Genomic DNA, 21668 nt, shown 5'->3' with positions numbered 1-21668 from the left:
GTCTGCTTCATTCTAAAGGTCATGAATGGCTGGAACTTTTAGTGCCTTGCCAAAGATTACAGAATCAACCTTTTGGGGGGAGAGAAGAGTATATTGAAGCCTTTTAAAAAATCACCACCATCATCTTGAGCTTCATCCTCGTATGGTTATGGTTATTCTACCTTTTAGGTAAAGGTAGAGGTACCCCTGCCCGTACGGGCCAGTCTTGACAGACTCTGGGGTTGTGCGCCCATCTCACTTAAGAGGCCAGGGGCCAGCGCTGTCCGGAGACACTTCCGGGTCACGTGGCCAGCGTGACAAAGCTGCATCTGGCGAGCCAGAGCCGCACACGGAAACGCCGTTTACCTTCCCGCTGGTAAGCGGTCCCTATTTATCTACTTGCACCCGGAGGTGCTTTCGAACTGCTAGGTTGGCAGGCGCTGGGACCGAGCAGCGGGAGCGCACCCCGCCGCGGGGATTCGAACCGCCGACCTTTCAATCGGCAAGTCCTAGGCGCTGAGGCTTTAACCCACAGCGCCACCTGCGTCCCCACAGCGCCACCTGCGTTCTACCTTTTAGTTTTGGTAAAAACTGGAGTACAGGTAGGTTTCCTTCTGCTTCTTCATCTATTGCCTACATCCTTGTGGGGTTTCTGATTCCTGGCCCAGGGCTCTTTAAATCCAGAGAAAACTCTCCCTATTTTTTTCATTAATTTTATTTCAATAAATAATCCAGTATCAGACCTTATTATGCCAATTCTTTGACATCCTTGGGGTCCCTTCCAATTCTACAGTTTTATGATTCTCTGACTCTCTCTCTTGATTTGGCGCGCTCCCTCTGTTTCTGTTTGATTAAACTGGAATGCCAAGATTAAGGGGCTTAATGAAACATGAGCTAGGCTCTCCAGGGTTGAGGTGAGTGATGCCTTCCTCTGTTATCTCGTGATTACCCAAGTATGTGTAAAAATAAACCCAAGGATGGAGATTTACCTCTCCGAATGTCCTGAGACAAAGCAGATCACTTGTAATTAATGCGTAGTTACAAGTTAAGCTAGTATTGATCCAGATGAAATGTTGGGGTGTTTTAAACTAAAGTATAAAGTACATCTATACTTAAAAAAAAAATCTTTTAGATTTTATTGCTTTAAGATTATACAAGGTGTGACTGGAAAGTTGGATGGGCATTCAGAATACATCTTAAGGCTGCCCTGTTCAGGGAAGTTTTTAATATGTAACGCTGTACTGTTTTTAACACTTGATTGGGAGCCGCCCAGAGTGGCTGGGGAAACTCAGCCAGATGGGCAGGGTATAAATAAATTATTATTATTATTATTATTATTATTATTATTATTATTATTATATCTGTCACAGATGTTTTAGTTGAAATTCTCGCACTGCAGGGGGTTGGACAAGATTACCCTCAGGGTCCCTTCCAGTTCTACAATTCTAAGATGCTATGAGTGGAACAACAACAACAACGTCTACCTGAATGGAACATGTCAGCTAAGGGTTTTTAAGTGGGGGGGGGGGGTTGGCAGGAATTCTCTGTCCCTCCAGCTTCCTATGACTGGTACAAATGATCAGTCCAGGGCTTTTTTTCCAGTCAGAACTCACCGGAACTCAGTTCCGTCACCTCTCAGGTGAGCACCATTGCCATTGTAAGAGAACAAGGGAGGCGTTCATGGTGAGTTCCGGCGCCTCTTTTTCTAGAAAAACAGCACTCCCAGTAACGATCTGCTTGGGCAGCTCATTAGAAGGGAGTTTTGCCACTGATCGCTTGTGCCTTAGGACCCGCTGTGATGGATTATTCATTAACAGAGAACTATAAAATGCAGGCATTTGATCGGTCTGGGTGCCAGTTGGGACACAAGGGAAGCCCCACATAGACTGCTTTGCAGTAATATAGTCTTGAAGCAACCAATGCATGATTTGCTGTGGCCAAGCAATTCCGAGCCAGGAATTCTTGTAGCTGTGGCAGCTGGGAAAAGGTCTGCCAGCCACGGAAGCCACCTGGGTTTCCGTTGACCAAGTTGGATCCAGCAGCACCCCCAGACTGCCAGGCTGCTATTTCAGAGGAAGTGCAACTGACCAATTTCTCGGACATGAGCCAGTGTGGTGTAGTGGTTAAGAGCGGTGGACTCGTTATCTGGTGAACCGGGTTCGAGTCTCCGCTCCTCCACATGCAGCTGCTGGGTGACCTTGGGCCAGTCACACTTCTCTGAAGTCTCTCAGCCCCACTCACCTCACAGAGTGTTTGTTTTGGGGGAGGAAGGGAAAGGAGAATGTTAGCCGCTTTGAGACTCCTTCGGGTAGTGATAAAGCGGGATATCAAATCCGAACTCTTCTTCTTCTCTCTTCACCCCCTGCACCTCCATCTTGGCAGGATTCAAGCTCAGCTTAGTTTTCCTCCTCCATCTCACCACTGCATCCAGGCTCTGGCCCATGAACTACATGGCCTCTCTCAATTCAGATGGCACTTTGCTCCAAAACTCATAATGACTACTCCCAGCAGTTTCATATAGATATTAAATAGCCCTGGAGATAAGATTATGCCCTGTGGTGAGATGGTGATAATGGTTTTCAGTACACCACAATATGAAAAAAATATTCCAATTAATTGTTCCAGTCATGTTAGCTTCAAATGGATACCAGTCTGTAACCAAAGTAAATCAATATCACCAGGCAGCAATCCAATGTTTCCCTAGCAATCATAAACAATAGCAAAGTCTATGAGATAAATTAGTTACAGGGTAAGAGGTCGGTGGAAGTATTTGGGTGAAACCTGCTGCAAGTGTGAAAAATCCCCTCAGGAACAATAGCAGCAATCATTTCATATTTCTCTCTTTTCTTTTACACAATGGGATACCTGACAAAACGTAGGAACCCCTTGCAATTAAGGTAAAGGACCCCTGGACGGTTAAGTCCAGTCAAAGGCGACTATGGGGTTGCAGCGCTCATCTCGCTTTCAGGCCGAAGGAGCCGGTGTTTGTCCACAGACAGTTTTCCAGGTCATGTGGCCAGCATGATTAAACCACTTTTGGCACAACGGGACACCGTGACGGAAACCAGAGTGCACAGAAATGCTGTTTACCTTCCTGCCAGGGCGGTACCTATTTATCTACTTGCACTTTGACGTGCTTTCGAACTGCTAGGTTGGCAGGAGCTGGGACTGAACAACGGGAGCTCACCCCGTTGCAGGGATTCGAACTGCCAACCTTCTGATCATCAAGCCGTAGAGGCTTAGTGGTTTAGACCACAGCACCACCCGCATCCTTGCAATTAGCACATTATGAATCCAGGGCAGAGAATTGTGGCGGAATATCCCCTTTAATGGAAGTAAAGCAAGAATCTGCTCCAACACAGCCCAGAAATGACCCCAGTGTTGTTAAAATGTGGGGACATGGGGCAGGGAGGGAATCTCTATGAGAAATGTATGGGCTATTTAATATCCTGCAAACATGAACTGACAAGTGTCCCTGCCTGCAGGCACCCGAACCCATCAGCTACAGTGATGATGTTTATCCAGGCAACATCCTCAGTGAATAATGCGCAGTTTTGTTATGACTGGAGCATGTAGAAACACACACTGCATACGGCCCACCACCGGGCCTCTTGACCTTCCTCAAAATGCAGAGGTGCCAAATGAATCACCAGCTAGTAAACTCTGCTTGGCCATCCTGCGTCAGATTGTTTAGCACGCAGAGTTGCTAGGGCTGCAGCCCACTCCAAAGCAGGCCTGCTCAGAAAGAAAGTCCTGCTGAGTGCTAGTAAGTGAACAGAGAATTGCAGCCCTGATTAACTGGCATAGATTTTGCTGACCTAAGTGGCTGCATTGCTCAACCCAAGAGATGTATCACAGCATCCTCCACGGCAACAGCAGGGAATACGCAGCCTTTCAGATGCCTGGGATAGCTCAACAGGCAGAACTTGCAGTTCTTAATTTCAGGGTGATGGATATGAGTCCCTCACTGGGCAAAGGGTTTGTGCATTGTGGAGGGAGGTCACAAACCCAGTTATGGTTTCCCCAGAGGCTTGCCACTTTGCGTAGAAGGCATTTCAACGAGCCACCACCGAGGGCTGCGGCGAGAAGTGCCCCTTCAGCCGTTCCATTATTGTTTTGTAAGGAACAGTAGCGACATCTTCAGGCGCAAGGAGAGCCCGGGAGATTTTGAATGTCTCCTTTCCGCAGACACTGAAGAATATCGCCCTCTTCTTGGCGTCTTCTTCGCTGGTGACCCCTTTGGCTTCTAGGGGGAAGGTGAAATGGGAGGCGTACGCTTCCTAGTCTCCTGATGCTGGGTTGAACGGTGAGAAGCTGCTGTCGGTTGCCATTCTCAGTTTCTTGGTCCCGGAGCTGAAGCCTGGATACACGGTGCGAGGCAGCGGTGCGGCAGGTGGCAGTGCTGCGGTGCTGTGTGTGGTGGTCAGCTCAGCAGGATCCCATCCTCGTCACCAGTGAAATATACTCGGAATCGAGAGTGGATTTCATGCTCTTTATTCAGCTCATATTGGTGAGGAGGAATGGAAGTTCCCCCAGAATGTCTGCCTTATATACATTATTTACACAACGGGCCCCACGTGATTGGCTAATTCTGGGATTCTCCTGTAGGACAATCAAGTTGCGGATTCCCTTCTACCTGGAGCTGGATTGGGTGGCTCCTGTGGACCAATCAGACTGCTGCCTTTTGGATCCTATTCAACTCAGTACATAACAACTAGGAATCCCTTCCAACTTTACAGTTCTGTGGTCCTGTGTTTCTGGACCACCGCTCCCATCACCCCTAACCACTGGCTGCTCTGGCTGGGGCCAACGGGCAATGGAATCTAACAAAATCTGGATGATCCAAGATTCTTCATCCTTGCTCTATCCTTGCCAAATGAGAAATCCTCCAATCATAGTCCAAAGTGTAACAGTCTAGTTGAATGGTCTGGTTTTTGGTTGTCTCTCTCTCTCTCACACACACACACACACACTGTTCATCCTTCTGTGGGTAGGATGGTTATTTCTACGTCGGGTTTTGTTTTGTGCATGAACACTTTTGTATATTCGGTCCTACCAATGGTTTTGAACACTACTAAGAGGTTTAGCGGTCACAAAATTAAAAGATGCCTGCTTCTTGGGAGAAAAGCAATGACAAACCTAGACAGCATCTTAAAAAGCAGAGACATCACCTTGCCAACAAAGGTCCGTATAGTTAAAGCTATGGTTTTCCCAGTAGTGATGTATGGAAGTGAGAGCTGGACCATAAAGAAGGCTGATCGACAAAGAATTGATGCTTTTGAATTATGGTGCTGGAGGAGACTCTTGGGAGTCCCATGGACTGCAAGAAGATCAAACCGATCCATTCTGAAGGAAATCAGCCCTGAGTGCTCACTGGAAGGACAGATCCTGAAGCTGAGACTCCAATACTTTGGCCACCTCATGAGAAGAGAAGACTCCATGGCAAAAGACCCTGATGTTGGGAAAGATGGAGGGCACAAGGAGAAGGGGACGACAGAGGACGAGATGGTTGGGCAGTGTTCTTGAAGCTACCAGCATGAGTTTGACCAAACTGCGGGAGGCAGTGGAAGACAGGAGTGCCTGGCGTGCTCTGATCCATGGGGTCACGAAGAGTCGGATACGACTAAATGACTAAACAACAACAACAAGAGGTTCACAAGAGTTAAGAGGGTTGAGGCCCCTATCCTTCTTCCAAGACATCCACCAAGACAACCAAGGGATCTTCAGTACCAAATCTGAGTTGGGAATCCAACTAAGCAGAGGTGTACCTAGGCTTGGTTAGGTTGGCCCCCGCCAAGGGCTCAGCCCTGAGGGGGCTGGGCACAAACATGTGCTCCCTGGACTCCTTCTCCGCTGCTCTGGGCAGCTGGGTGAGGTGCGCAGGTTCCTCTGGGTGCCTCGGCGGAGCTCCTTGCCAAGGGCGCAAGAGAGCCTCCCTTGGCCTGAAAGCAAGAAGAGCACATAGTCGCCTTTGACTTGACTTAACTGTCCAGGGGTCCTTTACCTTTTTTACCTTTAGCATACCATCTCCAGAACTGAAGGTAGACTCCTGAACTTGGGATTTCTCTCTCAACAAATGCAAGAATCACACCTATAGGCCAGCCTTTGCCAACGTTACATTTGCTTGTGGTTAGTTTTTTAATCAATCAAACCTTTATTGCATTAGCATACAGCCATAGCAGGATACAAAAATAAATAAATAAATAAATAAAATAAATAAATAATAAATAAATAAATAATGCTAGAGACAAACAGCCAAACAAAATTCAAAGCAATATTACTGCGAATGTATATAAAGCATATAATGGCCCCAAAATAGGCTCGGGACATTAGGTTAAAAGGTAATAAAAGAATTAAGACAGGTCCAGGTCTAGGACACACTACCCCGTCAGAGTAGCCCTGAGTTTCAAGGCCTGCACTATAAAGATTGCCACCCCACGTGTAACTTGGGGATTTGCGTCCACAAGAAGCGATTTCAAACAGTCTTCCTTAGATGTGATGGTGGACGGGATCAAGAGGAGAAGCTTAGTTCTTATTAGCTCATAAATAGGGCAGTAGAAAAAGAAATGTATGAAGTCCTCTACTTCATTCATTGTGCATGGACATAGACGCTGAGTAATAGGGGTCTTAGAGTAAATCCCCTGCAGGAAGGCTGTGGGTATAGACCAGCCTTTGCCAACGTTACATTTGCTTGTGGTTAGTTTTGTGTATATATTGCAAGCCACAAGGAAGGAAGCATACGCAACAAATCGTGAAGCAAGGATGCTTCCTATACCGGTTCTCAAGAAATTAATTCTGTAGTTCGGGCTCCGCTGACACGGTGCTCTCCAGATATTGCCAGACTACAATTCACATAATCCCTGACCATTGGCAGCACTGTCTGGGACCGAAGGGAGTTGTGTGGCGAGTTCCCGCCTCCCCCAATAGAAATAAAGACAGGTGACACCATTGATTAAGGCTAATGGGCTAAAATTGGCCACAACTTTATTGGTTACAGGTAAGAGCGGTACTGGCTTAGGCATTGGTCCTATTCGACTATCCGGCTTCAGCCTGTTAGCTTGAAGACCGGGAAGGGTTAACACCAGCAGGGGAAGCCCTGCTGATGCACATCAACTAGGGGCTCCCCCGGGGTCACCGCTCGGGGGCGTGCTTTAGGCCCTGGCCTCCATAGGCTTCAGACGAGGCCATGCCCCCTGGAATCCTTTACTGGACTACTTTTCAATATTTGGGGGAGGTGATGGCGCTCTCCCCCCCCAACACATCTAAATAACAATACCCCTACCAACGCCTAACCGCCAAAACTAAAGGAGTTGTGATGATTTGCTACGAGGTAGGCGAAAAACCAAATGGCCATTGCCAATTTGCCAAGTGGGGAAAATTCCTACCAGGCCCCTTAACGGCGACCAACCGAGGTCCATAGCAAGGTCAGAAGGAAACCTTAAAGGGCGGGCGGTGGGAAACAATAGCAGCTGCGCCGGCCAAAGAGGGAGATCCCGGGCCGCGCTTGCCTTAGATGGGGCAAGCCACACACCCCGAGCCAGCCGATTGGCTGGCTCAGGGGATGACGCGGCCGGAGGATTCCCCAGGTCGCGCAGGGGCTGGAAGCCAGCCTCCACGCGTGTGCTGGGGGCGTGAAGCCCACACCACCACCTCCTCCTGATGTCGGAAGTGGCTTTGTAGTCAACCACAATCTGGAGGATGCCGTGTTGACCATTGTTGCTATAGTAATCCATTCCTGTTCAGGAGAGAGGAGAGCACATTCTGTGTGTGTGCTGAATTTTTCTCCGCAGTAGCACAGGTGCTGGCTGTAATTCTCTAAAAGGTAATTGTTGACCAGGGCTGGTTATAGGGAGCATATACAGTGGTGCCCCGCAAGACGAATGCCTCGCAAGACGGAAAACTCGCTAGACGAAAGAGTTTTCCGTTTTGGAGGCGCTTCGCAAAATGAATTTCCTATGGGCTTGCTTCGCAAGACGAAAATGTCTTGCGAGTTCCTGCTGGTTTTTTTCCCTCCCCCCCCCCCTTTTTCTAAGCCGCTAAGCCGCTTATCCGCTAAGCCGATAAGCTAAAAGCCGCTAAAGTGCTTATAGCGCTAATCCGCTAAGCCGTCAATGGGCTTGCTTCGCAAGACGAAAAAACCGCTAGACGAAGAGAATCGCAGAACGGATTCTTTTCGTCCTGCGAGGCACCACTGTAGCTTCCTTACTAGAAAGAGCTCCTCTTGCTTCCTGTCTGTTTTGAGGCACAATCAAAAGCCCTATTCCCTTGATGAACCTACCTGGGTAGTGAGATCTTTGTTGGAGGACCTCCTTTCAGTCTTGCCACCCTCTCAGTCATGCTTGTTTGGGGATGCAGGACAGGGCCTTCTCAGTGGCATCTCCCAGACTCTGGAGCTCCCTCCCTAGAGAAGCGAGATTGGCTGCTTCCTTCTGCTGACACGTAAAGACCTTCTTGTTCCAACAGGTTCCTGGAAACTGACTGCTTTTAATGAAAAGGCTGCTGCTTTGCTGCTGCTATTGTAATTATCTATATGTTTTAACAGACACACACAAATGTGTGTGTGTGTGTGTGTGTGTGTGTGTGTGTGTGTGTACACAGTGCTACCTCAGGTTACATATGCTTCAGGTTACATACGCTTCAGGTTACAGACTCTGCTAACTCAGAAATAGTACCTCGGGTTAAGAACTTTGCTTCAGGATGAGAACAGAAATTGTGCTCTGGCGGTAGCAGGAGGCCCCATTAGCTAAAATGTTACTTCAGGTTAAGAACAGTTTCATATTAAGAACGGACCTCCGGAACGAATTAAGTTCTTAATCCGAGGTACCACTGTATTTACTTTTCATGTATATGGTATATACATTTCACTGATTATACAGTCATTTTGACATTTTAAAACTTGACTTCCTTCCCCCTCTTTCTGCGGTTCCTTAAATTTACTTTTAATATCTTCTGCATATTCAAATTAACTTAGCTTACTCATTTATTTATCTTCTTTAAATATATACAGTACTCTTACGTAGCTGCAGGTTATTACAATAATCCTGCCAGTGTTTTTATCTGTTTACAATTTGTCTGTAAATATTCAATAAACCATTTCCGTTCTTTTATCTTGATTTCTTACTCTTCAGGTAAGTTTCTGCCTACATTTCTGCATACAGTATTCCATAAGTTTTTGTATCCATTCTTCCTTTGCTGGGACTTCTTCTTCGTTCCATTTTTGGGCAAGTAACATTCTTGCCACTGTAGTCACATACATGAATAAATTTCTATACAATTTAGGTAGTTCTATCCCTATAATTCCAAGGAGAAAGCCTTCTGGTTTTTTTACAAACAATATTTTAAACATCCTTTTCATTTCATTGTATATCATTTTTCTAATTGTTTTTTTTCTATGTTCTTAGCTGTTGTTGTTTTTAACTGTCCCTGTCAGAAAAAAAGGCAGTGTGTGTATGTATGTATGTATGTACAGTGGTACCTTGGTTCTCAAACGTAATCCATTCCGGAAGTCCGTTCAACTTCTGAAACGTTAGAAAATCAAGGTGTGGCTTCTGATTGCCGCAGGCACCGCGGAAACAATAGCCGACAACCGCATCAGACATTCAGCTTCTGAAAAACATTCGAAAACTGGAACACTTACTTCTGGGTTTTCGGTGTTCGGTAGCCGAAATGTTTGAGTACCAAAGCATTTGAGAACCAAGGTTCCACCGAATGTATGTATGTAGGGCCAGATTTAAGTCTGATGAGGCCTCAAGCTCCTGAAGGTAATGGGGCCCCTTTATATGTCCAGCTGCCCTTTGTCAACAACAAATTGTCACTGTTTATTGTGTTGAATATATGCTATATGGTAAATTATGGACCTAGCAGGTATCTAAAACCATTTGCACATAACAAAATATGTATCTTATCAAAGTAATTGTTGAACTGAAATACAATAAAGTAGAAATATGGTATATTAATGTTGTTGTTGTTTAGTCATTTAGTCGTGTCCGACTCTTCATGACCACCTGGACCAGAGCACGCTAGGCACTCCTGTCTTCCACTGCCTCTCGCAGTTTGGTCAAACTCATGCTGGTAGCTTCGAGAACACTGTCCAACTATCTCATCCTCTCTCTGTCGTCCCCTTCTCCTTGTGCCCTCAATCTTTCCCAACATCAGGGTCTTTTCCAGGGAGTCTTCTCTTTTCATGAGATGGCCAAAGCATTGGAGCCTCAGCTTCTATTTAATAGTGAAATACTATTAAGAAGAAGTATATTTGGGAGGGAGGCCAAGATAGTAGGGCCCTAAGCTATAGCTTGTTTAGCTTATATGTAAATCCGGCACTGTACATCCATCCATCCATCCATCCATCCATACATACATACATACAGTGGTACCTCTGGTTACGTACTTAATTCGTTCCGGAGGTCCGTTCTTAACCTTAAACTGTTTTTAACCTAAAGCACCTCTTTACCTAATGGGGCCTCCCGCTGCTGCTGCGCTGCTGGAGCACGATTTCTGTTCCCATCTTGAAGCAAAATTCTTAACCTGAGGTACTATTTCTGGGTTAGCAGAGTCTGTAACCTGAAGCGTATGTAACCCGAGGTACCACTGTACATACATACATACATACATACCTAGGTAAAGGTAAAGGGACCCCTGACCATTAGGTCCAGTCTGGACTGACTCTGGGGTTGCGGCGCTCATCTCGCTTTATTGGCCGAGGGAGCCGGCGTACAGCTGGTCATGTGGCCAGCATGACTAAGCCGCTTCTGGCGAACCAGAGCACTGCACGGAAACTCCGTTTACCTTCCCGCCGGAGCGGTACCTATTTATCTACTTGCACTTTGACGTGCTTTTGAACTGCTAGGTTGGCCGGAGCAGGGACCGAGCAACAGGAGCTCACCCTGTTGCGGGGATTCGAACCGCCGACCTTCTGATCGGCAAGTCCTAGGCTCTGTGGTTTAACCCACAGCGCCAACCACATCCCACATACATACATACAGTACATACACACAACAAGTCCTCTCTCAGGGTCCAAGAAATACTCCTGTCTCGACCAAGCTACGGTGTGAGCAGCCTTGCATCTCTGGAATGTATTTCCTCCCATTCTGTTGATGCTGCTTAGATAAGAACAGTAGACTTGCCCTTGTGACCTCAGCACAATGCCTGCCGCGAGATACGACCCATTTGGCAACAAACTTGGCATTCTTTTCCATACATGCAAGGTATTTCGCAGAAGGGTCTTGGCAAGGAACCCGTGTAATGCCACCTCCTACGACCGGCTCCACCATAGGCCCTTTCAGCTGGGACAGGTGCTCGTGCCATTCATTTCACAGCGGGTAAATTTAGCACAAATAAAAAGGGAGCCCTTTGCCCAGCCTGCAGTCACCCATCGAGATCTGCGGTTGGCGGAACAGCCCAAAGGCTGTGACCAAATTCCTTCCAACGGATGGCTGGTTTTGTGACCGAGAACAATGTTTGAAATTACTCTTGCCAGAAACTCCAGGCTTTGGGCAGCCGACCAGCCACTACTAAGGGCAGCCAAGCCGCACACAGTCTAGCGAGAAATCTGGCTTCACTGCTGATTTCCAAGGACAAGATGGAAGGATTGCAGCTCCTGACTAATATTATTATTGATAGTAATTTTATTATTTAAACCCCACCCATCTGGCTGGCTTGCTCCGGCTACTCTGGGCAGCTTCCAACACATATAGAAACAGTGCTTTTTTTTCTTTAAAAAAATTGTTTAGGGGTACAGTGGTACCTCAGGTTAAGTACTTAATTCGTTCCGGAGGTCTGTACTTAACCTGAAACTGTTCTTAACCTGAAGCACCACTTTAGCTAATGGGGCCTCCTGCTGCCGCCGCTGCCGCCGGAGCCCGATTTCTGTTCTCATCCTGAAGCAGAGTCTGTAACCTGAAGTGTATGTAACCTGAAGCGTATGTAACCTGTGGTACTGTAGCACCCTGCTTGTGGTTAACACTTAGCTGGAATGAAATATTCAACGCAGCAATAGAGAAATTAAAATAATAATTTATTTGTCAGACAAATAAATATGAGGCACAGTGGTATATGGTTACCAAGCTCTGGCCTGGCCTCCTGCCATTCTGGCCAGCACTTATATTTCCTTAATCCAGCCCCCTTGCTCCTCCTGTGGCTGCCTCTGTCCAATCAGCCTGGTTGAAATTCCTATTGGCTGTTTGCTAGAACCAATCGCAAAAGATACACCCATTTCCTTCTGTCCTTTTATGGGAAACAAAGAGCTATCTATAAATGACAAATAAGTAGTAATATATCTTACATGTGTCTCAACAAGGAATCTTAATTACCAGCTCACCTCTTGCCCTCCTTGCCCTATTGCCTTCCAAAACAGATGGTTAATCTTGAATTTTTATCTTAAACATATGTCAAGGATTTTGAGTTCACATCAACATTGAGAGATCTCCTTCATTTGAAGGTTTCTAAACAAAAGGCCTGACAACCATATATCAGGAGTGCTCGATGGCGTCTCCTGTCTGACAGGAGGCTGGGCTGGTGGCTGACTTAATTTCAGGATAGTTACAACTCTTACAACTATATGAAATAAGAATCTAGCATTTCTTAAATCCTTTGCATAATTATATTTAAGCTAATATATTTAATACATAAATAACCTTTTAAAAGGAAAAGAAATCTTAAAAGGATCTTAGTTTAAGAAAGAAACAGCTTTAGAAAAGACTTCCCAAAAATGCTCCCTTTCTGCCTTTCTGCCAGCCAGACCAGTTGCTTTTCAATTTTGCTCTTGGCCTTTTTAACCTTAGGAAGAAGATATGGCTCATTTTACTATTTAAAAAAGGTAAAGGTACCCCTGCCCATACGGGCCAGTCTTGACAGACTCTGGGGTTGTGCGCCCATCTCACTTAAGAGGCCAGGGGCCAGCGCTGTCCGGAGACACTTCCGGGTCACGTGGCCAGCGTGACATCGCTGCTCTGGCCAGAGCCAGAGCCGCACACGGAAACGCCGTTTACCTTCCCGCTGGTAAGCGGTCCCTATTTATCTACTTGCACCCGGAGGTGCTTTCGAACTGCTAGGTTGGCAGGCGCTGGGACCGAGCAGCGGGAGCGCACCCCGCCGCAGGGATTCGAACCGCCGACCTTTCGATCGGCAAGCCCTAGGCTTTTACTATTTATCAACCCTTAATTTGTAGGGTCAGTGTAACCTTGGCTCTCAGCCTGTAATTCCCTTTTTACGATTTTGAGAATTGTTTTCTGCTATAAATCAGGGGGCCCCCTTGTCTAGGAGTAAAAACATTTTGCCAAGGTTCTTAGGCAGCTGCTCTTCTGCCTGGCATGAACATTTGAAAATCTTTAAGCTCATTTTAAAATACAAGCCCTGATTAAACATATAAGCTTTGATAAAAATGCAGGCTTATGATTAGATGCCTCAGTACCACTGTACTCTCACTTTCCTACTGATATTGAAATACTGCCCCTCAATGAGGCCAAACTTAGATTCACTAAACGTTTAAGGCAGCGATTCTCAACCTGTGGGTCCCCAGATGTTGTTGGACTACAACTCCCATCGCCCCTAGCTAGCAAAGCCAGAGCTCAGGGATGATGGGAGTTGTAGTCCAACAATATCTGGGGACCCACAGGTTGAGAACTGCTGGTTTAGGGGTATGTGTACCCCTGTGTACCCCCCAGAAAAAAGCCCTGTATAGAAACATAATCAAACATTTAAAACTTCCCTGAACAGAACTGTCTTCTAAAAGTCAGATAGTTGTTTATTTCTTTGACATCTGATGGGAGGGCGTTCCACAGGGTGGGTGCCACTACTGAGAAGGCCCTTTGCCTGGTTCCCTGTTCTCACAGTGAGGGAACTGCCAGAAGGCCCTCGGAGCTGGACCTCAGGGCTGAGCGATGGGGGGGGGGTGTGTGGAGATGCTCCTTCAGGCTGTTTCGGGATTTAAAGGTCAGCACCAACACTTTGAATTGTGGCTCGGAAACGTACTGGGATGCAGCGTAGATCTTTCTGGACTGGTGCGATATGGTTGTTGAATACTCACTGTCACGCTGTGTGCCTCTGGCAGAGCTTGAACTTTAGAGCTTTTCTTCTAGAAAGCAAATGCAATTGCCTGAGTTACAAGCTCTTGGAAAGGGTCAAAGGGCAGTCTCCTGGAAGAGGAGGTAGTCAAGATCTCCTGCCCCTGAAATAGAAGACCAACCAGCAGTGAACGGAATATTCCATGACTGCCTTATTTCCACTTTACACTACCTGCGAAGCGTCCAGGAAAGGCTCAAAGCTATATGGACCGTTCATTGCCTTGACCCAGAAGCATGGCTTTTTTAAAGGCACATGACAAAGAGACAGAAACTGCACTGCCATTTTTTATTTCATTTTTTAAAATTAATTTTCACAAAAATATAAACAAACAAACAAACATAAATCATAATCTTATTAAAAATTACACTTATTAACATTTAAGTGACTTCCTCGCTTCCCCTTGGTTGAATTTCAATCATATCCTTTTAATGGTTTTCCAAATCACAGTTCTTATAAAATTTAACTTGAACATTAACATCCTTAAATCTTTTCATTTTGGAATTAAACATATTAATTCATCGCTTAACTTATATATAATCCTGAGCCAATTAAGTATCTGCAAGCTGTTTCCAATTAATTTAACTTAACATGCCTAACTAAATAGTCATTATTTTTTTCCCATTCTTCCTGATACTCCTCCTCCTTCTAGTCGCGAATAATTCCGGTTAGGTTGGCTAGCTCCAAAAAATCCATTATCTTCATCTGCCATTCTTCCACCATTGGTAATTCTTGTGTTTTCCACTTTTTAGCTAGTAAAATTTGAGCAGCAGTTGTGGCATACAAAAATAATTTAACATCTTTCTTGAGCAATTCCAAACCTGTTATTCCAAGAAGAAATAATAATTTGGAATAGAAATGATATGCAGTTGAAAAGGAAATTTAAGGAACTGGGGGGCGGGGGGGTGAGGAGGGAAGTCACGGGATTCGGAGAACCCAATTTTATGGATTTGATACTCTGTGTGTGTGTGTGTGTGTGTGTGTGTGTGGTATTGTTGTTGTTGTTGTGTTTGTTGTTTGTTTTTGTTATCTTTGTTGAAAATGTAATAAAAATATTATTGCAATAAATAAACAAAGGGAAGCCCACCACAGTTCAATCTCCAAAACTATATAGCCTGTGGAGATTATGCCACCGTTTCTGTGTTTTCCCTTTTTGAAAACTTGCTCCTGCAACTGATTCCAGAACTGCAGTCTGGCCAGAGCAAGGAGATCTTAGAAATCTTCAGGTGCACACCGTTTGGAACTACAATTCCCAGGATTCCCTGGGAAGAGGGCATAACTGTGTTCAACCCATCTGCATTTATGGTGTGTAGAAGGTGATCACTGCAGATAGTGACAGCAGTCACGAAATTAAAAGACGCCTGCTTCTTGGGAGAAAAGCAATGACAAACCTAGACAGCATCTTTAAAAGCAGAGACATCACCTTGCCAACAAAGGCCCATATAGTTAAAGCTATGGTTTTCCCAGTAGTGATGTATGGAAGTGAGAGCTGGACCATAAAGAAGGCTGATTGCCGAAGAATTGATGCTTTTGAATTATGGTGCTGGAGGAGACTCTTGAGAGTCCCATGGACTGCAAGAAGATCAAACCTCTCCATTCTGAAGGAAATCAGCCCTGAGTGCTCACTGGAAGGACAGATCGTGAAGCTGAGACTCCAGTACTTGGGCCACCTCATGAGAAGAGAAGACTCCCTGGGAAAGACCCTGATGTTGGGAAAGATGGAGGGCACAAGGAGAAGGGGATGACAGAGGATGAGATGGTTGGACAGTGTTCTCGAAGCTACCAGCATGAGTCTGACCAAACTGTGGGAGACAGTGGAAGACAGGAGTGCCTGACGTGCTCTGGTCCACGGGGTCACGAAGAGTCAGACACGACTAAACAACTAAACAACAACAACATTAATATACCGTATTTCTACTTTATTGTATTTCAGTTCAACAATTACTTTGATAAAATACATATTTTGTTATGTGCAAATGGTTTTAGATACCTGCTAGGTCCATAATTTACCATATAGCATATATTCAACACAAAAACAGTGACAATTTGTTGTTGACAAAGGGCAGCTGGACATATAAAGGTCCCCATTACCTTCAGGAGCTTGAGGCCTCATCAGACTTAAATCTGGCCCTACATACATACATTCGGTGGAACCTTGGTTCTCAAATGCTTTGGTACTCAAACATTTCAGCTACCGAACACCGAAAACCCAGAAGTAAGTGTTCCAGTTTTCGAATGTTTTTCAGAAGCTGAATGTCTGATGCGGTTGTCGGCTATTGTTTCTGGGGTGCCTGCGGCAATCAGAAGCCACACCTTGATTTTCTAACGTTTCAGAAGTTGAACAGACTTCCGGAATGGATTACGTTTGAGAACCAAGGTACCACTGTACATACATACATACACACACTGCCTTTTTTTCTGACAGGTACTCAAAGTGGCTTACAGTTAAAAACAACAACAGCTAAGAACATAGAAAAAAACAATTAGAAAAATGATATACAATGAAATGAAAAGGATGTTTAAAATATTGTTTGTAAAAAAACCAGAAGGCTTTCTCCTTGGAATTATAGGGATAGAACTACCTAAATTGTATAGAAATTTATTCATGTATGTGACTACAGTGGCAAGAATGTTACTTGCCCAAAAATGGAACGAAGAAGAAGTCCCAGCAAAGGAAGAATGGATACAAAAACTTATGGAATACTGTATGCAGAAATGTAGGCAGAAACTTACCTGAAGAGTAAGAAATCAAGATAAAAGAACGGAAATGGTTTATTGAATATTTAACAAGAAGATTCTGGGAGCTTTATTCTGAGAGCTTTCCTTTTTCCGAGAGCCTCTTTCCATAGTGATAGTTGTATAAAACCACTGTCCCCAAACCCTTTTCATAACTAGGAAGTTTCCAAGTGGGACCTTACCTAGCTGGACACTCAGCCAGGTCAGACTTTCCTGGGTCCCAGCAAACCATGGAGAGAAATTGTCTTCAAGCTTGCTCTGTTTTTGCAGGAAGTATTACTAGGAACAAGGGACGCGGGTGGCGCTGTGGGTTAAACCACAGAGCCTAGGACTTGCCAATCAGAAGGCTAGCAGTTCGAATCCCTGCGACAGGGTGAGCTCTCGTTGCTCAGTCCCAGCTCCTGCCCACCTAGCAGTTCAAAAGCACCTCAAAGTGCAAGTAGATAAATAGGTACCACTTTGGCAGGAAGGTAACGGCATTTCCGTGCACTGCTCTGGTTCGCCAGAAGCGGCTTAGTCATGCTGGCCACATGACCCGGAAGCTGTACGCCAGTTCCCTCAGCCACTAAAGCGAGATGAGCGCCGCAACCCCAGAGTCGGCCACGACTGGACCTAATGGTCAGGGGTCCCTTTACCTTTACCTATTACTAGGAATAACTGGAAAATCAATAGATAAATCAACATGGGCATCACACCACGCAAAGCACCAGTACCAGATAGATAGTTCCTTAATTATAATTTCCATTAGTTTGTTTTGGGGGTGGGGGAACAAAGATGAGAGTTTGAAAACTCCCTTCCAGCAAATCTATATTGCTTCCTCAAAAGTGGAAAGAATACAGAACAATACAGATGCCTGCAGAGTTTTATAGCTTTTCTTTTCTCTTTTTCAACTGGGGCAGGAGGCGCAGAGGGAAGGGTTTTAATATCCTCACCCAAGCGCTGATGCGGCCCCAACATCTGAGCTCCCCTCCCCGCAATTCATTGATCCAGTGACAGATCCAATTATATCTTTTGGTGGCCTTAGACTCAGCAGCGGTCAGCAAACTTTTTCAGCAGGGGGCTGGTCTACTGTTCCTCAGACCTTGTGGGGGCCGGACTATATTTTGGAAAAATAATGAACAAATTCCTATGCCCCACAAGTAACCCAGAGATGCATTATAAATAAAAGCACATATCCAACTCATGTAAAAACACCAGGCAGGCCCCACCAATAACCCAGAGATGCAGTTTAAATAAAAGAGCACATTCTACTCATGTAAAAACATGCTGATTCCCGGACCATCCACGGGCCAGATTTGGAATGTGATTGGGCCGGATCCGGCCCCCGGGCCTTAGTTTGCCTACCGATACCTTAGAGACTTGAATATATGCATATTTACTCAGAAGTAAACCCTGCTCTGATTTGCTGGGCCTATCTTCAATTGATCTACAGCCCAAGGCTGTCATCTTATGCAGACTTTGAGGATTAATTCCCATTGAAAACAGTGGTACCTCGGGATACAGACGCTTCAGGTTACAGATGCTTCAGGTTACAGACTCCGCTAACCCAAAATTAGTACCTCGGGTTAAGAACTTTGCTTTAGGATGTGAACAGAAATCATGTGGCGGCAGTGGGAGGCCCCATTAGCTAAAGTGGTACCTCAGGTTAAGAACAGTTTCAGGTTAAGAACGGACCTCCAGAACGAATTAAGTTCTTAACCCGAGGTACAACTGTACAGGGGTACTGACAGATGGTGTACTATAGCTGATAAAGGCTGCTGTGAATTCGGAAAACCAGAGCAGGAATCTCACTCCTACCATGAACTCACTAGGGGGGTCTTAACCAAGCAAGCCTGTCTCGGCCTCAGTCATCCCATCTGCAAAATGGAGATAATGATTCTGATCCCTCCTTAGATGTAAGGATGAAATCAAGGCAGGAAAGATGAAGCTCTTTGAATACTATTTCACAAATGACTGAACTGTGTACAATTAATTTTCAGACAGCCTTTCACAACTCTGAGCACGTACATTTGACTTTTATCATTGGGCCCTTTGCCCTGTGAAAGACTGTTTGGTGGAGATGATTTTTCTCCTCCAAATATTGGTTAGTTAATAGAAACTTGCTTAGATTCCTTCATAAATGAGTGCAATTCACTTGCCACTGGCAAAAGGCTGCAGTCTTACTGGAACAGCACTGCATTAGCGTATGGAGATAATGGCAAATTAAATGGTAGATTAATCCCCTGTAACAAGTCATTTATATCTTGTGGGTTTTTTTGCTTTTAAACGAGCCTGAATCCACTATCTGGTTCTCCCACTGACCATGGTGACACTTAAAGTTAAAGGGACCCCTGACCATTAGCTCCAGTCGTGGCCGACTCTGGGGTTGCGGCACTCATCTCACTTTACTGGCCGTGGAAGCCGGCATACAGCTTCCAGGTCATGTGGCCAGCATGACTAAGCCGCTTCTGGCGAACCAGAGCAGCGCACGGAACCGCCATTTACCTTCCTGCCGGAGCGGTACCTATTTATCTTCTTGCACTTTGACGTGCTTTCAAACTGCTAGGTCGGCAGGAGCAGGGACCGAGCAACGGGAGCTCACCCCGTCGCGGGGATTCGAACTGCCGACCTACTAGGCTCTGTGGTTTAACCCACAGCGCCACCCGCGTCCCCATGGTGACACTTACTTCTGAGCAAATGTGCACAAACAATTGACGCTTGGTTTTCCTCAGCCTGCAAATTAATTTTCACCACTCTGCAAATTAAATGAAAGAAGCCATGTGGATTTTATCCACCCCCCCACCCCCCGCTTTCTGTATTGCATTAACAACAGCCAGAGGCTGTTGTGGCCACGCTTGTGAAAACGTTTCATCATTTCTGGATATACAGAGGTTCCTGGCCGTCTTGTTTATATACATCCATTTGTACCTGGGGGCGCTCCCATGGCTGGTGAAACACCACGCAAGAAAAGGAGAGGTAGGAAACAGGAGTTAAACTCCCATCATGTGCTGTGTTCAGGAGCTGTGGCTCCTCAGTTTGGGGGGGGTGTGTGAAATGCACACTTCATATGCTCAGAGACATTGCTTTACATTGATCTTTCCCATCTGCCAAGACTGAATGTTGACACTGGAAGCAGGCAATTGGGGCCAAACGAAATCTCAAGCTTCTTCATGTTATACTGCCCCTCATTTGAGGATCGCAAGATGGTTTACCGTATAAAAACACAAAAATACATAACTAAAAACAACGCCCCCATCCCACCAGCACAGTTTATGAGGTCATAGATTGTTTAATAAGAGAGCCAGTGTGGTGTAGTGGTTAAGAGCGGTAGTCTTGTAATCTGGGGAACCGGGTTCGAGTCTCCGCTCCTCCACATGCAACTGCTGGGTGACCTTGGGCCAGTCACACTTCTTTGAAGTCTCTCAGCCCCACTCACCTCACAGAGTGTTTGTTGTGGGGGAGGAAGGGAAAGGAGATTGTTAGCCGCTTTGAGACTCCTGAAGGGGAGTGAAAGGCGGGATATCAAATCCAAACTCTTCTTCGTCTTCTAATAAGCCAAAGGCCTGGGAAAAGAGGAACATTTTCGCCTCTCACTTAAAGATATATAACGAAGGCCACAGGCGAGCCTCCCTGAGGAGAGTATTCCACAAGCAGGGAGCCACCACAGAAAAGGCCCTGTCTCTTGTTGCCACCCTCTGGACCTCTCATGGAGGAGAGTTATGAAGAAGGGCCTCAGGTGGTGATTGCAGGATCCAGGCCAGTTCATATGCAAAGAGGCAGTCCTTGAGGTAATGTGGTCCTGAGCTGTTTGAAGCTTTACAGGTAAAAACTTTGAATTTGGCCTGGAAACGAATTAGCAGCCAGTTCCCCCCTAAACCATGGGTAGGCAAATTAAGGCCCAGGGGCCGGATCCGGCCCAATCACCTTCTCAATCCAGCCCACAGACGGTCTGGGAATCAGCATGTTTTTACATGAGTAGAATGTGTGCTTTTATTTAAAATGCATCTCTGGGTTATTTGTGGGGTACAGTATAGGAATTAGTTCATTTTTTCCCTTCAAAACATAATCCAGCCCCCCACAAGGTCTGAGGGACAGTGGACTGGCCCCCGCTGAAAAAGTTTGCTGACCCCTGCCCTAAACCAATAAAAATCACTAAAAATATTAATTAACTGAGGTTCTTCCCCCACCCCCATAAAGCCTGCCCCTCGTTCACATAAATCCTGGCTACGCCCATGACAAGTGGCATTAAGAAAGAAAGAAAAAACTGATGCCCTCTTGCACTCAGATTATTGTTAGGTCCCCCAGCTTCTAAGAAGGGTAGTTTTGCATGCTCTTGGAGTGGCATACAAAAGATGAACAGGGTAAATCTCTAATGATACACTGGGCAAGGGATTTGGGGCATAATATTCAGATTTCAGATTGGGAAAGGTTATGGAAAACGGATTTGAAATTCAAGGCATGTTGTACGCTGAAAGAAAATTAAATGAAAATGATATACCGGTGGTATTTAACTCCTAGTAAATTAGCAAAAAATATATAAAACAGTACAAATACCTGCTGGAAATGTAAAGGAAAAGAAGGTACCTTTTATCATATGTGGTGGTCATGTAACGTAATAAAGGCTTTCTGGGAAATGATATATAATGAACTGGGGGGGGGGGGGATGTTTAAAATAACTTTTGTAAAAAACAAAAACCAGAAGCCTTTCTATTAGGAATTATAGGTACCGACATCCCAAAGGAACAGAAAATACTCTTCATGTATGTGACAACAGCAGCAAGGATGCTACTAGCCCAGAGATGGAAAGAATAAAGAGTTCCTACCAGAGAGGAATGGCAAACTAAGCTGTTAGACTATGCTGAAATGGCAAAACTGACTGGAAAACTCAAGAGACCTAGAAGACAAGAAATTCAAGA

The 21668-nt window shown here is 45.5% G+C and overlaps 1 long non-coding RNA gene across 1 annotated transcript in view; it reads right to left on the bottom strand.

Annotated features, from left to right (window-relative positions):
• LOC307201207 overlaps window positions 1–21668 on the bottom strand; it is an 86912-nt gene that overhangs the window by 15646 nt on the left and 49598 nt on the right. The gene's annotated exons all lie outside the window — the stretch shown is intronic.

This window comes from Podarcis cretensis (assembly GCF_951804945.1).
Source record: "Podarcis cretensis genome assembly, chromosome: 13".
Lineage (NCBI taxonomy): Eukaryota > Metazoa > Chordata > Lepidosauria > Squamata > Lacertidae > Podarcis > Podarcis cretensis.
This window is presented reverse-complemented; position numbering and strand designations above follow the sequence as displayed.